The following is a 7,472-nucleotide window of genomic DNA, read 5'->3' as shown; positions in this document are numbered from 1 at the left end:
AGCGCACTCGGGGATGAATCGACGGTAGTAATTGACTAAACCCAGAAAACGACGCAGTTGTCTTACGGAAGTTGGGGCGGGGTAGTCAGCCAACGTGTTAACTTTTGAGGGTTGTGGTCTGATGCCTTTATGTTAATTGATGTGGCCAAGCACTTCGAGGGAAGGTACACCGATTTCACATTTCTCAACTTGGAGAATGATACCGTGTTGTCGAAACGTTCAAAGACCGGCTTTCAAATGGTGCATATGTTCAGTGTGTGAACTGCTGGCAATGAGAACATCATCTATGTAGGCGTAAGCGAAATTTAACCTACGTCAGACTTGGTCAATGAAACGTTGGAAGGTCTGGGCAGCATTACGTAAGCCAAAGGGCATTCGGAGGAATTCGAATAAGCCCAAAGAAGTGGTAATTGCCGTTTTCAGTATATCGTCAGTGGCTACTGGTATCTGGTTATAAGCACGGACAGGGTCGAGTTTCGAGAAAACAGTCTTCCCGTCCAGTCTTCCCGGTCGAAGCGAAATCATGTATGGGGGGTACAGGGTACTTGTCTGGAACGGTGGCCTTGTTAAGCGCCTGATAGTCTCCACAAGGTCGCCAATCGCCACTGGTCTTCTCCATCATGTGAAGTAGTGATGCCCAATAAGAACTAGATGGACGTACAATGCCCTGAGGAAGCGTCTGCTTGACAAAGTCTGGTTGTGCGTCAGAGGTGTGCAGGTTGCCGCCTTATTTGACGGCAAGTTAAGGATACTTGTTTCAGTTTCACCACCAAGAAAATTAGAAGTGATGAAATAATTGCAATAGATACACGAAAAAACTTGCCATGAATTATGCGATTTGTTTGTTTTAGCATTTTTTTTGATGTTTACATTGTTTGATCAAGGACCGCCTGATGAAAGGCGTTGAAAATTCTTCGGATGGGAGAAGACGACGCTAAAGCAGAATACGTAATTAGGATAAAAAATTATCCTAGTTTGAGTAAATAATGGAAATATAAAGAACCGAATAGAAAAAGTAAGTCGTTTTTAGAACTTTCTACACGGACTAAACACAACACAGACAGGACCATGGTGAGCAGGCTAGCATAGCGGCTTAAAGCATGGTGATTCGTCAGGAATGATGCACGCTAATCAGATGAAGTGTGACGTTGATGCGAAAGGCCTAAGGCACGTACCTCTGTTGGACTGTCAGAGATTGTGTGGGCATAGTACAGGTTTGTGCAGTGGGATAGCAGCAGCCTGAGCTGGCAGGAATTGCCCAGGCGTAACTAATCTACAGTGGTGACCTGAAAAGCGGTGTGTCGGTCAGAAAGCTTGATTTATGTTCATTTGGTGATCAGATTGAACTAAGTCAACCAGGATGGCAGTGGTCAGCTGTTTCACTGATCCATTGTTAATAGAAAGAGAGTGCTGTTTACAAATAACCTTGGACACATATTTTATAATCTTTCCAACATAAATTACTCTACGGGAATGGCAAGATGTACTTGGTACCAGCAACCTACCCTTTAATCGATGAACCACAATTGGCCTCGAACTAAAGCTGATACAGTTCTTGACGGTGTTATAAGTACCTGCCGTGCTTTTAGTTGAACGTCAGTTAATTACATCTGCATCAGTATCCCCTTAGAAAGGTAGCCACAAAATGTGTCTATTTTTTCACGTTTTGCGCCTTCCGATATCTACTCCTTTTTGGAGATTTGTGTCGATGGTCCCATGGAGGTAGCTGTTTAGAATGAGCAGGTCACTGAGAAACGATAGTTGATCGTAAGCAGTATCTTCGGAGCAGACTTTCCCGCTCTATCAGCGGACAAAGTGTTGATTTTGCTTAGATAATAATCTTTGCACTGATCAAACTTGTTTGATAATAACCAGAAAATCCAATAGCGGTAAAGTCTGATTTTACTCCAATCTGAATAGGAATCTCATGTTTTTACGCATGGTGTTCAGAGTGTGAGCGCTCTTCTGATTGAAATCCGTTGCACAGAAAAACAGTTAACATATCTGTGAATTCAGCCATGCTATACGATATTTTGCAACGTCCTCGTAGACAAATGGGAGAATTAAGTTTCGCACGAATATCTGAATAACCAGACGAACTAGAAATCCAAAATTCAGCGCAGCGCAACAAATAGCACGTAAGTATCCGAATTGGCGTATATGTATAGCATATGGAATATTAAAACAAAAGAATAATGAGTAGCGCAATGAACAGAGTATCAATCATGTTCGTCACATCCACCACACCTTGAATGAGCGTATGGATGTATATAGTCCAGTGGTGGTCTTGATCGCAATCTTTCGAATCTTCTTGGAATGGAAACTTCAGGCTCTTCACAAGCTGTGTTCTCTTCAGATACGTTTCGTTTGGATACAGTAAGATCATCTACAAAGGATTCATTAGTATTTGGAACAGCAGCGGTGCCGATAACAGACTGACCTCTGGTGTTGAACTCAACCTGGTCAATTTGTCTCCGATGACAAGAGAGGTCTTCCAAATCGAGAATTTGGTGAAAGTACTATTCCTGTAGCAGGTCGTAAATTATCACCATTGAAAAATGCAACATCAGCCGTTTTGGCACAGTCAAGACTTGTAGGCAACGAACGAGATTTAAACAGAAGTGCAGGATTCTTCCCAGTAACGCAATGAGCGGCGTTCCTGTATTGCACTAGAAAATTATCAATCCCACGGTCCAATTCCACAAAAGTAATAGGAGAGAATGAAATGATGGCAGACTTTAGTGTTCGGACAAAATTCTCAGCAAACCCATTCGACTAGGGAAGTAGCGGAGCAGTAAAAAGATGACACTTAGGGACTTTTAACCATTCCTCGGGGAATTTTGCGGTAAAGTGTGTGCCGTTGTCAGTGACCAAAACAGTTGGTATATCTTTATGGCTGATTACTTTCCTCAATGCTTGCTGTGTGAATTCGGCACTCGGAGACGTAGTTAGAAAAACTTCAGGCCAAAGCGAACATGCGTCAATAACGACTAAAGCTTAGTATTTACCAAGAAAAAGACCAAAGTAGTCAGCATGAATCTGTTGGAATGTTTGACGAACAGGCTCGCGTAAGCCAAATGGAATACTTCGTATCTTGGGTATTTGTATGCCACCTATAGCTTTAGAACATTTACCAATCAGTTGTTTGAGTTCATTCTCATTCACAGAAGTCAGTAAGGTGATACTGGTTTGCAGTGAGCTTAGAACTTTGAGTCCGACAATAGATGGTCCCGAGGTTGAAACCAAAAAATTACAGTCGATAGAGATACCTTGGGACAACCTCACAGGGATCGTGAAACTACCACCTAGAGGTATAGAATGCCCAGTTATGCCACGAATGTTAACATCTGTAGGCACTATCACGACACTGCGATAGAATGCAGTTAGATCTGATTTTGGAATAATGGACTCAACACTACCAGTGTCAACAATGAAGTTATGCTTTCGACCAGAAGCGGATATCAACGTTTTCGTGACGAATCGAATTTTGGGACGAAACAGACAGAGAAAGAGTAGAAATGTCTTCAGATAATTCTTTTACGTCAGTAATTGGATCAGAAGTTAAGTAAGACACTTTTTTGGACTTACAGACAAGTTGAATGTGTCCTGTTTTACCGCAGATAAAACACTTCGCTCGTCTGTGGGGGCATGAATATCTGGAATGGTTTCGACCACAAGATTCACATTTCCCAAACTTTTGAACCACCGAATTAGAGCTACGACCTGTGAAGTGTTGATAGATTTGGGGTACGAGAATCTGTTCGACGTTTGAATTTGTTGTTTGTCTGCGTCCTTGAATTATTCCTCAGTCTTCGTTACATGCTTCACATCTTCATACTGCTCACATAGTTTCCGAATAGTTTGAAATTTCTGATCCGGACAGAGCAGCAACTTCTGCTGTAATTCGGGCAGTTGAATACCAGCAGTGAGCCTATCACGCAACTGGTCTTCCAATTGGTCACTGTGTCTGCAGCTGAAGACACGAACCGACTGAGAATGGGAGCGGGTCAACATATTGAACCTAGCTGTTTCGGTTGTTACGAAGTTAATCGGCTTGAAGTGTTGAAGAACTTTTTTCTTCAATGCATTCTAGGAAATATCGATTGGAGATTCAGGATATACTAAATTCTTGATCAACGTATACGCCTCGTTACCAACGAAATGTAGGAAATATGCCGTGAGATTTTGTGAGACACCATATGTCAAACTGTTCCAAATAATCCCCTACGTCTTACGCAGTTGAATTAAAATCTAATGGTTCCATTTTGGCAGGCATGATGAATTGTTCCACTCGCGACGCCAAAATGTGAGAATTAATTTCCGCACGTACTTCAGTATAATCAGACGAACTAGAAATCCAGAACTCAGTGCAGCGTAACCGGTAGCACGTATGTATTCGAATTGGAGTGTATATATACAGCATATGGAATATTAAAACAAGAGAATAATGAATAGAGCAATGAATAGAGTACCAATCATGTTCATCACATGCGAGTTCATTCTTTGCTAGCCCGAAGTAGCTACCACTTACCTCAGTAGGAATAGCTGCGATTAGACCATACCTTACCGACTTTCGGCAACAAAATGGCTCTACACTTTCTCATACTCATGTCGATCGCGGACCGACACCAATCTTATGCCCGCTCATTTAGGTAGCTAGCACTAAGTTCCTCCCCCGTCCACCTTTATTCATTTCTTTACAATAAGGCTTTCAAACAAGTCATGATTGTACGGCAGTGAAGCATCGGTGTTGAACACTGATGTCATGCTGTCGGTGATGATGATGATGATGATGATGACGATGATGATGATGATGATGATGATGATGATGATGATGATGATGATGATGATGATGATGATGATGATAGAGTGAAAGCACATCAAAGCGAAACGACAGCCGATGGCTTCCTAGTCCCATCGTAGAGTTTGTGAAGTTACAATGGCAATCTGAGAACAACCTTTGGATAACCTGTTTAGCCCACTGACACACCTCGTTCAACAAAGTTGTAGGGACGGAATTTAGGGCCGTCGTGTCGCCTCATTTGAACAATCTCAGCTGGTGAATGCTGCGAAAGAATCTGACCGCAACTGGTAGTGATGGGATGTTTTCTGCAAAATTCTTAGGTAAATGAACGTATATTATTAATGGCATAACAGAAGTTAAGACCATGGAAACACTGCCAGGACTCGAATTGAAATGAAAGTGACTATTTGACTGCTTCGGTCTTAGCACTTCAAAATGTCCAGTCAATATTTCGTCCTAAAGACAGCCTCTGCTGAAAAGCCCAGAAGCACTGCACAGCCGTTTCATCCTTATTGGAAATTGTCAGCAGTACGCGTCTGAACCCGCAATATTCCGACCATAAGCGAACAGTGCGTTTGGCTCTCACTTAGGATAAAGCGCCACCCAGCATTCATCAAGGAAACTATATCATGTGATCACTTAATGACTGACTGTTCCAATCTCCTCGCATGGTGACGAAACGTTTGCAAGCCAATTACCAAGCTCAGCAAACAGAGCAACATCCATCCGACCCCAATCAATTTCGTCCTAAAGACAGCCTCTGCTGAAAAGCCCAGAAGCACTGCACAGCCGTTTCATCCTTATTGGAAATTGTCAGCAGTACGCGTCTGAACCCGCAATATTCCGACCATAAGCGAACAGTGCGTTTGGCTCTCACTTAGGATAAAGCGCCACCCAGCATTCATCAAGGAAACTATATCATGTGATCACTTAATGACTGACTGTTCCAATCTCCTCGCATGGTGACGAAACGTTTGCAAGCCAATTACCAAGCTCAACAAACAGAGCAACATCCATCCGACCCACAATAAATTTTGTTGAATAATTTGGGTCGATCTATGGGACGACCATCCCAAGACGTTATAAAACTTACAGCTACTTCGACAAAAAAATTCGATTCCTGTCTGCAACTTACAACAACAGTGCTCACGGTATTCGGTGGTTGTCTCAACAGACTAAATAGTTGGAAGCAGACAGAGAGTTTCATTCTTGCATTTACTTTCATTGCATTTGCATGAGACAGTCGTGGTTAACAGTTCCTATTACCGGAATCAGTCATGTGTTCAGGAGTAGGGGATGATTCGGAAGAGTCTGCCGATGAGAGTGACATTCGTGAATATCAAGAACCAGGTTGACTTGACATGCACAATGATGGGCGATCACTGTTAATCTGATGAAGAATTCCGTCTAACGATACAGGACTTTAGTTAGCGAGCAACTGGTTTACACAGTCTGGTGTTAAATTAGTCCGGTTCGCATGAGTTCACCATTCAAGTTGGAAGCTAAAAAACAAGCTAACTCTCTTGGCTGTGTTCGTCAAGAAAATACAAACTAGACAGTTTCAGATAAATGTCTACACAAAACAAAGAACACCAATCAAAAATTGTATTATTAAGGTAAGCTTCTGTTTTCTATCGAACCAGGATGCTTTGGGACACAACTCGATTGGACTGCCTCGCGTGGCAGTACGAGGAAACTCGAGTAAAAAGAAGAACGTTTATTTGAAGATGCCTGAAGGCACGAAAACTGACTGTTTTCAACTACTTAGTAAAAAATATTTTCAAATCATCTGCAGTCTACCCCAGCAACACATGTAACAAACGTACAAACAGATGGGAAGTAATCTCATAGTTAAGGACAAAACCCGGTACAAAAAATATTTCACGAGTAGAACTTCATGTGAATATCGTAAGAATCGGTATGTGACAAACTGTAATGGAACTCTCCAGCAGAATTTGGGAAGGCCAGCTTACAAATAAATTGGATGGTCAATTGGTTGTTTGTGATGAACATGACTGATGCTCTATTCATTGCTCTATTCCTTATTCTCTTGTTTTAATATTCCATATGCTGTACATATTCGCCAATTCGAATACATACGTGCTGGTTGCCACTCTTCGTTGAATTCTGGATTTCTAGTTTGTCGGGTTGTACCGATATACGTACGAAACTTAATTACCACATTTTGGCGTCGCGATTGGAACAATTCATCATGCCTGCCGAAATGGAACCATTAGATGTTAATTCAACTGCGCGTGACGTAGAGGATTATTTGGAACGATTCGACATATGGTGCCTCACAAAATCCGATATGGATGATAAGAAACTCACTGCATATTTCCTGCATTTCGTTGGCAAGGAGGCGTATACTTTGATCAAGAATTTAGTATATCCTGAATCTCCAATCGATATTTCTTACACTGCATTGAAAAACAAAGTTCTTCAACACTTCAAACCGATTAACTTCGTAGCAGCCGAAAGAGCTAAGTTCAATATGTTAGCCCGCTCTCATTCTCAGTCGGTCCGTGATTTCGTGTTACAGCTGCAGACACAGGCAGCCAAATGTGACTATGGTGCCCAACTGGAAGACCAGCTGCGTGATAGACTCATTGTTGGCATTCAACTCCCCGAATTACAGCAGAAGCTGTTACTCTGTCCGGACCAGAAA

Source organism: Opisthorchis viverrini (genome assembly GCF_000715545.1).
Source record: "Opisthorchis viverrini unplaced genomic scaffold opera_v5_41, whole genome shotgun sequence".
NCBI lineage: Eukaryota > Metazoa > Platyhelminthes > Trematoda > Opisthorchiida > Opisthorchiidae > Opisthorchis > Opisthorchis viverrini.
Note: the sequence above shows the minus strand (reverse complement) of the source record.